Source organism: Sardina pilchardus, chromosome 1, assembly GCF_963854185.1.
Source record: "Sardina pilchardus chromosome 1, fSarPil1.1, whole genome shotgun sequence".
Classification (NCBI taxonomy): domain Eukaryota; kingdom Metazoa; phylum Chordata; class Actinopteri; order Clupeiformes; family Clupeidae; genus Sardina; species Sardina pilchardus.
The window spans coordinates 15,732,972-15,743,049 of record NC_084994.1 but is presented as its reverse complement, the minus strand read 5'-3'; the positions used below and the strand labels follow the sequence as shown (position 1 = coordinate 15,743,049).

The following is a 10,078-nucleotide window of genomic DNA, read 5'->3' as shown; positions in this document are numbered from 1 at the left end:
CGTTTCTCTCATTGCGGTGTGTTTGTACATAGCATCCCCATGTTTACACGCGCACGTTACACCTGAAATGGGCGCAAAACGTTAGTACATCTGGCCCTGAGTGTTTTGTGTGTCTGTGTGTGTATCTGTGAGTGTGTGTGTGAGAGAGAGTGAGTGAGTGTATTGGGGAGGTGTTAAGATTGCACTGATTCGGGAGGGTAATAGCACTATACTGGATGGTATATCGGTCAAGATACAGGACGAAGCAGAGATGGGTTTCAATTTGTATTCTTCCAGCAAGACATTCAAGGTTCCATGCATACATAGGAATGTTAGTAGATGGATATTGAGAGGTACAGATAAATGGAGTCTGAAATAAGAAATAAAACAAATACAACTTAGTTCTAATCTTACAAATAATATAGAGCTCATTATACATAAGTGCATCAGCATTAATCTCATTAAGCTGAATTTGTGAGAGAGGATACACATACAGGAACTCTAACTCTTCAAGATAGAAAGAGGGAAACTTCTTTGTTCGTGACTACGGCCATTACGTGGTCAACGACGCCATCTAGCGGCGCAAAACAGTACTGGGCAGTAACATTAACCTGCACATGTACAACTTCCTCCATTCGGAGATGCTAGGTCCTTCACAACAGTATAAATGCAGCTAAACGGTAAATACTCGACACGCTAAACACATGAAGTAGGCTATTACTATTTCAGAGAACACTTACACCACATTACTTCTTGGAAATCATGTTAAAGCAAGTTTAGCTATATTAGCAAACCTACGGCATACCAGTATGAATAAACTAGATGCAAACATCACACAAACTTACTTTCTCGTCAATGACTCACAGCTTTCAATATCAAAGACTGGATTAGGACTGAAAGACTGAATATTTATAAATGTAGGAAACCATAACTTTATCGGTGCACAATGCACAGCGAACTTGCACGTCTGCTCGTTACTGTAGGTACTAACAGGAGAATAGAAACTTAACAGCAAATCACGCGAGTTACCATATGAAACATCGCGACAAATGCCGAATCACGGCAAACACACACACAAAGTCCCGGCCTTTTCTACAGAGTGAGTGAGAGTGAGAGTGAGAGTCAGCGTGTGTGTGTGTGTGTGTGTGTGTGTGTGTGTGTGTGTGTGTGTGTCTGTGAGTGTGAGTGTGAGTGTGAGTGTGAGTGTGAGTGTGAGTGTGAGTGTGAGTGTGTGTGTGTGTGTGTGTGTGTGTGTGTGTGTGTGTGTGAGCGAGAGAGAGATAGAGAGAGAGGGAGAGAGTGTGAGAGTGAGAGTAGGAGAGTGTGTGTGTGTGTGTGTGTGAGAGAGAGAGTGAGTGAGAGAAACTGAGAGTGAGTGTGTTTGTGTGTGTGTCTGTGAGTGTGTGTGTGTGTGTGTGTGTGTATGTATGTCTGCGAGAGAGAGAGTGCTACTGTCCCAAGCAACAGAGACTTTCAGAGAGTTTCCCACGTCCAAACTAGTCATCTCCACCATCCTGCCCAGAGCCCACTTCCACCCAGACACCATGAAGAAGGTGAACGCCACCATCTCCCGTGGATGTGCCCTCATGCCAAACGCCCACCTGGCACACCACCCAATGCTCGGCCTACACAGCCTGCATGACCATGTCCACCTCCACAAACATGCCATCAGTGTTTTCACGCTGAAACGTTGAAAGATGTTGCTTTTGGTGGAGGTCCAAATAGGAAAGCAACCACAGCCTCCTAACACAGCAGACCAAACCCTCCTGGACTCCATTACAAACATCATCTCACATCCAGGCACCAGGCAAACGACACCCTACAGCCGTGGACCCTGCGCCTCAACAGCCAACACACGAGAGGCCCGCGACTCAACACTGCACACCCCCGAGGCAACAGCATGCTCCCCAGCCTAGAGAGCCCCGCGACCTGGCACAGACACCCCACACAAAAGAAGCATCCTGAGTAGCAGCAGAGGAATCCCATGCCGCCACAGCAACATCCGGTGAGCCATTCCCAGGACCAGCTGCACCAACACCCACCAGCACACACACACCGGGGTAGCCACCCCAGGCCGAGGGTGCCTGCAGCAGGGAGCAGCTCCACCACAGGCAGCCATCATGACCTCCAAACACCCCATGGTAGGCCAGAGCAGCAGGAGCAGCCTACATATGCAACTGTGCTGAGAGGCTCATGCAACACCAGCAGCACTAAACTAGCAGAGATCAGAGATCTGCTGGACATCATATGCACACGGCTTATGGACCAGCCTTGAGTCATACCAAAACTATTCATCAATACTGTTAATGAATAGGCAACCATAACAACAACACAATAACAATGATTATATTATCAATATGTGTAGGTAGGTATATCTATCTATCTATCTATCTATCTTTCTATCTATATATATGTATAGACACACACATGTATGACAGTATAACTGATAAGGATTGGTTTAACTCATCTTAGAGGTCCATGAAACTTGTTAAAAATGTGTTAAATCATTACTTGTACATTACTTGTGTGCTGGAATCCTTATCAATTACACCGTGGAATATCCAGGGCATTCAAAACACAGATATAATAATCCTCCAAGAAACATGGCACAAGACTGATGAGGTGACTCTCTGTCCCACAGGATACTGTGAAATAGCCATTTCCTCCAGAAAACATGTAAAAGTCACACGTGGAGGAGATTCAGGAGGTATAATTATTTGGACGAAATTAGAAATAGCAGAATGCATTACTAAAATCAACAAAAGAAGAATCACATATCTGGCTAAAATCGAAAAAACTAACACAAACACCAAATGACATATTCCTCTGTGCTCTGTACATTCCCTCCTCTGAATCTCTTATTATAATGAAGAGATGTTTGATACTCTCCACAGTCAGATCATCCACTTTCAGGCCCAGGGTAAAGTGTTGATCTGTGGAGACCTAAATGCCAGGACAGGATCCTTAGCTGACTACAACTCAGATGAAGCCAATAACCATATATTTCACAACAGTTACCCATCCGATATGGTAAACTTTTCCTGTAATGCTTTTGACGAGTCAGTCAATAAACATGGGAAATTGCTCATGGAGCTCTTTAAAAGCCTTGGTGTGTACCTGCTCAATGGTAGGGTGCAAAGGGACTCGTTAGGGAGATATACTGTACCTACAGCTCATCACTGCTCAACAGCTGATTACATGATTACAGATTTGGACCTATTACAGTTTTTTTCAATCGCTAACAAGCACTTGTCCATTCATTTGACACATTTTCAAAACTCTAAACACAGTTAGCACAACATCGGTCTTTTGTGGCCATACCATTAACACATTTCATGTCGTTTTCACACAGTATGCAGTCAGTGAATACATTTTCACAATGCTTACATTTTCTTAACAGACAAACTATACTTCCCAACAAAATAATGGCTCGTTTTTGTATTATTGTCGAATGTTAACACACAACATTCCACAATAGTTAAAACAATATTCCAAACCTTAGATACAGTATAAAAACATCTGCTTCTGCAATGATATCAGTTCAAAAACAATATATCTCAGCTTATAATAAACAAATAATTGATAATTGACACACAGCTGATTTATGTTGGGTAAATTGTGCCAGCTACAGCTGATTCCAGTCTGGTTTAGATTCAGTGGCAGTAAAAGGAGGACTTTGAGGAGTGATGTTTTTGAAAAACAGGAAGACAAACACTGTCATGTCTGGACGAGCAAGAGCAAGGGCAAGGGGCCCAGGGAGAAGAGCAGGCCCAGTGAGAGGTGCAGTAAGAGGTGCAGATGCAGTGAGAGGAGCAGGTGCAGTGAGAGGTGCAGATGCAGTGAGAGGAGCAGGTGCAGTGAGAGGAGCAGGTGCTGTAAGAGGTGCAGATGCAGTGAGAGGAGCAGGTGCAGTGAGAGGTGCAGATGCAGTGAGAGGTGCAGGTGCAGTGAGAGGAGCAGGTGCTGTAAGAGGTGCAGGTGCAGTGAGAGGAGCAGGTGCTGTAAGAGGTGCAGATGCAGTGAGAGGAGCAGGTGCTGTAAGAGGTGCAGATGCAGTGAGAGGAGCAGGTGCTGTAAGAGGTGCAGATGCAGTGAGAGGAGCAGGTGCAGTGAGAGGTGCAGATGCAGTGAGAGGTGCAGGTGCAGTGAGAGGAGCAGGTGCTGTAAGAGGTGCAGGTGCAGTGAGAGGTGCAGATGCAGTGAGAGGAGCAGGTGCAGTGAGAGGTGCAGATGCAGTGAGAGGAGAGCAGGCCCAAGGAGAGGGCAAGGTAGAGGCGTTAGAATGCGTGGTGGTGGCATTGCAAGGGCAGCAAGAGCAGTAGTCACTGATGAAATCCGTGCCACCATCATTGACCACGTAATCAACCACGGTCTTTCACTAAGAGAGGCTGGTGAAAGAGTGCAGCCCAATTTGAGGCGGTCAACGGTTGCCTCCATTATACGCACCTTTCAACAAACCAACAGGTAAGTATTGCATTTTACATGGATTGTTTCTATTGTCACGTGAGATGCATATGTTATTTTTTTTTTTGTCCCTCTAAAGAATGCAACGTCTTCCTCCCTCTGGGGGAAGAGGAAAGCTCCTCAATGATGATCAAGAGCTTGCCATTGTAGAAATGGTTGTTGCAAATAATGCAATCAAACTGTGTCAAATCCAAATAAGAATTGTGGAGGACCATGGGATATTTCACAATATTGATAGCATCAGCCTCACAACCATTACACGGACATTGTCCAAACACAGAGTGCGGATGAAGCAGCTCTACACTGTTCCCTTTGAGAGGAACAGTGAGAGAGTCAAGGAGCTACGACGACAATATGTCCAGGTATAGTGTATATTCAATTAAATCCAGTTCTATAAGTTTTGCACTTTGCAAGTAGGTAACCTACACAGTAATAGGTTACAGTACAGTATGGTATACAGTAATGACATGATTTGCATAAACTTTGTTTTAGAGAGTTATGGAACTGGAGGCCAACCAGGCCCCTCATGAATTTGTATTCATTGATGAGGCAGGATTTAATTTGGCCAAACGCCGTTGACGTGGACGCAATGTGATTGGAAGAAGGGCCACAGTTGATGTGCCAGGACAGAGGGGGGCAAATATCACAATGTGTGCAGCCATTGCAAATGCTGGTTTGCTACATCACAGATGTCAGGTGGGACCATACAACACCGCACGCCTCCTTGATTTTCTAAATGACCTCTACCAGCGCCTGGTTCAGCAAAATCAGGAGGGTGAAAACATGCGCACTTTCGTGATCGTCTGGGACAATGTTGCTTTCCACCATTCACAACAAGTCACAGCTTGGTTTGACATCCACCCACGACTGATATGTGTCTTCCTACCACCCTACTCGCCCTTCCTCAACCCCATAGAGGAATTATTTTCGTCATGGAGGTGGAAAGTATATGATCATGAACCACACGACCAAATGTCCCTCCTTGATGCTATGGATGCTGGCTGTAGGGACATCACAGTTGATGATATTCAAGGGTGGATCCGTCATACGAAGAGATTTTATCCAAGGTGTATAGCCTTGGATAACATAAGATGTGATGTTGACGAAAACATGTGGCCGAACCCGGACGATGTGAATACATTTTCACAATGCTTACATTTTCTTAACACACAAACTACACCTCCCAACAAAACAATGGATGGTTTTTGTATTATTTTCGAATGTTAACACACAACATTCCACAATACACTCAAAAAAAGGATTAGTTGAATTTACTTAAAAAAATCATGGAAAGTATTTCCACATGATTAAATAACTTACTTTCAACATTAAGCAATATCTTTGGTCCAACTTAAGGTACTTTGGTTAGTTCAACTTTATTTGTTAGGGTCCATTAAACTTGTTTGCAAGGTTTGGAGCCCACATAATTTACTTAGGTTGGGTTAACACAATCTATTTAAGTTGATTTAACTTATTGAAAACTACTTCAAATTAAGTTGCACAAACCCAAGTAAATCAAGTTGGTTCAAATGAATTACTTCATGCTGAAAGAGAGCAATTGAATCACATGGAAATACTTTCCATGATTTAATTAACTCTGTTCAAAGTATTACATTTAAGTTAACACCAAAAGGGGTAAACATTATGCAATGACAGGCCTAACAGATAAAACAAATAACAGACAAAGATGTTTTTTGATATACAAACTGTATTTCAAGCCTTATATTCACATTACGGTTTAAGTGCACAACATTCAACTTTTATATTGAAAGAGCCTAACATACAAAAAAACCCATCACAATATTGTAAAGCTATAATGCATGTTAAGGGTTCAAGTGCACATTTAAATGCTCACTGAAGTGCATATCGTGTGTTTTCACATAACAGATACAATTAAACATTGTTTAGAAAGTAGAAACTGTAGCTGCTCATATAAGTAAACACAGTCCAAAAGCAAATGGTACGTTACGTAGCTCCTATGGCCTCAAGAACGATCCAAACGTCCTCGGGGGGGGATATGCCATCTGATGCCATATATGGTCTCTACCGTGTGACTACGAACACCTGGCTGTAACAAAACAAGAGATTTTTTAAAGTGCTCATTATCTGTTATACACTATATTGCCAAAAGTATTGGGTCACCTGCCTTGACCCCCACATGAACTTCAGTCACATCCTATTCTTAATCCATAGGGCTCAATATGACATAGGTCCACCCTTTGCAGCTATAACAGCTTCAACTCCTCTGGGAAGGCTTTCCACAAGGTTTAGGAGTGTTTATGGGACTTTTTGCCCATTCTTTCAGCATATTTGTGAAGTCATACACTGATGTTGGACGAGGAGACTGGCTCTCAGTCTCTGCTTTAATTCATCCCAAAGGTGTTCTATTGGGTTGAGGTCAGGACTCTGTGGAGGCCAGTCAAGTTCATCCACACCAAACTCTGTCATCCATGTCTGTATGGACCTTGCTTGGTGCACTGGTACACAGTCATGTTGGAACAGGAAGTGGCCATCCCCAAACTGTTCCACAAAGTTAGGAGCATGGAATTGTCTAAAATCTCTTGGTTAATGCTGAAGCATTCAGAGTTTTCACTGAAACTTAGAGGCCAAGCCCAGCTCGGGGATGGCCTGTTCCTGGATGACAGAGTTTGGTGTGGATGAACTTGACTGGCCTGCACAGAGTCCTGACCTCAACCCAACAGAATACCTTTGAGATGAATTAGAGCGCAGACTGAGAACCAGTCTCCTCATCCAACATCAGTGTGACCTCACATGCGCTTCTGGGAGAATGCTCAAAATTCTCTTCAACACACTCCTAAACCTTGTGGAAAGCCTTCCCAGAAGAGTTGAAGCTGTTATAGCTGCAAAGGGTGGACCGACATCATATTAAACCCTATGGATTAAGGATAGGATGTGACTGAAGTTCATATGGGGGTCAAGGCAGGTGACCCAATACTTTTAGCAATATAGTAATAAACACATTCTATACTATTAAAAGACATTCTGTACTATTAAAATTTGATTAGTAAAATAAATCAAATTAACTTGTGGAATACATACCATGTATTCCTTCACGACGCTCTAAGGGTCTTCATTCATATAGGCACAGTCCCTTGAGAGGAGAGCACATTCGTGGCAGACATCAATGCCAGAATCCTGTATACCAGAGAATAAAACAAACACACCTTGCAACAACCACACCATGGTACCTCATGCTGGCTATGGCAATTATTGATAGCACTTTTAAATTGCAAAAAATAAATGATCAAAACATTATCTCCACATTGAAAGTACGAAGAATTTATCTGACCATGTTCCAAATCTCTAATGCCTGGTTGAACACTCATTTACAAGGTTATCATACCTCAGTCATAGGTACTAAATGCCTTCATCAGGTTTGCAGATGGAGCATCCATCCAGTGATCCCTTGAATTCCGCACACAGCTATGGAAAAAAAAACAAAAAAACAACAAAACTCATGTCATCAATTTTTAATTGTAGATTATGTAAAACAGAAAGGATTTTGCTTCACTTACCTCACGCACATTGAAAATGCTGGCCACCTCGTCTTAATTCAGCCATGTAGATTATGTAAAACAGAAAGGATTTTGCTTCACTTACCTCACGCACATTGAAAATGCTGGCCACCTCGTCTTAATTCAGCCATCATGGGTGCATCTCAGACTACTTCTTGATGTCGGTGGGCAAAAATCTGATCAACAACAACACCTGATCCTCATTATTAATTTTCTCCACCTCTGATAGGAGCACTATTTGTTTATTAACTTGCACTTTTCTTGACTTTTAGGCTAGGTAATGAAAAAGTTCAAATCACAAGAGTGCACCTTTAACTTGTGGTCACTGGTAGCCTGGCACCCCCTCCCAGTGACGTAACACCTTCGGCGTTGCTGTCGCTGGTCTGGTCAACTGCTAATCGGGAAGGATTTCTGAATTCCCGAAATCTGCGGAACTGCCCCCTTTGGTCGAGAACCAATCAACTTTGAGCAGCTCCAACGGCTCTGGGTAGAGGCATGTTCAAGGCAGAGGAAAGAGTGTTGTTATTGGTTTAAACTCGGCAAACCGCTTTCTGACATCGACCAGTAGCAAATCGAGGCACTTAAATGAGGCGGGTCAACCAGCGCTGGGAGAAACCGTGTTAGCACAGGCTCTTGGTCAGACTGAAGTCTCGCAGAGCCTTTCAAGTCGATGGCAATCAGGCTAGGTCACTGGTACAGCTCTACTTCAGATAGGTGCAGTTGGAGGAACACTTGCAGTCGGACAGCAGATCAGCATACCTTGGCAGTGACCTTGATGTAATGGAGAAAGATGAATTAAAATCTTGAAAACTGACATCTTGAATGATCTCATAATTAGACTCAACATAGAGAGAGGTGGATAGCCTTCATCCTAGCTTAATAGGTCAGCCTCTAAACAAGAATGAATCTCAATCAGTGATACACATGGCTTGGGCGAGAAGCATTTTTAAGGTACCATTTTTCCACTCTTTATTGTGCTACAGCTTAATTTTCGCGGTCAAAACACTTACTTTTAATTCCTCTTGTTTGCATCTATGTGCCCAACAATGCACTACATTGTTTGATACAATCAACAAGCAGAGACTCACATGTATCCACTTCAGCAATGTTAGTTAGTACATTGAACATTCTGAGGCTGCATCTATATTTTTATCAGGGGTTTACCTTCACTGAGGCGCACACACATCCACTCACACCCACACAACCAAACCAACCTTAGGTAAACCTAAAACCTTTCACACTTCTTGACTTGTCACCACGCCACCTCTAATTACGTTCCACTAACTTGTGAAAAAAATAAATAATTGCTATGGATTCTCTCAAACACAACCAGAGAACTAAGCTTCAGAAAATGTCTAAAAAACGCATTAGGATAGATACTGCTAGACTAGAGCAACGTTTTTTGATAGCTAGCTGCTAACTTTAAAGCCGTTTGGTTTAGCTGTTGGTTGAAAAAAATATTTATCAACACCTAATACGCCTTTATCTCATTTCCTGGTTTGTAACGTTCCAAATCGCCGAGCGGTGTGGTCGCTTTTCCGGTCGTTACTTAGTTACCAGATAAACTATGGCTGCCTCCTCTCGCCGGTGTTATTGCAGTGTGCCGTGTTGCTCAACATCAAAACAAAGGCAGCCATATCTTAGTTTTCATGACTTCCCAAAAGACGAACACCTCCGCAAGGCTTGGGTGAGATTGATAAGGAGGGACGAAGGTCCTTCGTTCAATATAAATCGCGGTAGTACATTTGTGTGCAGCTTGCACTTTGACAAGGACAGCATTTATGTCTCGAAAAGTGGACGGAAGCGACTAAAACCCGGTACTACACCAAGCCGGTTTTCGTGGAATAACTGGGGGGATACTCCACCACTTCGCCGGTCAGTTTTTGATCGGGTTAATGCACGTCTTGGAGTAGAAGAGTTTCAGGATAGTAACGCTGAGGAAGTGGAAGAACAGTCTGTGTTACAGTGTGTTACAGCCGCGGAGGATCAAGAACCCGCTGCCAGTGATCACAGCTACGCTCGCAACTCCGTGACCGTGAGTGAACTAGATGCTGATGCTGCTGCTCAGACCATCAGGCAGCTCGAAGCTAAGATCAAGA

General features: G+C 43.3%; 1 protein-coding gene across 1 annotated transcript in view; it reads right to left on the bottom strand.

The window, feature by feature from the left end:
* The window catches only part of LOC134082992 (NACHT, LRR and PYD domains-containing protein 12-like), a 246,786-nt gene that overhangs the window by 119,232 nt on the left and 117,476 nt on the right, over positions 1-10,078 (bottom strand). The gene's annotated exons all lie outside the window — the stretch shown is intronic.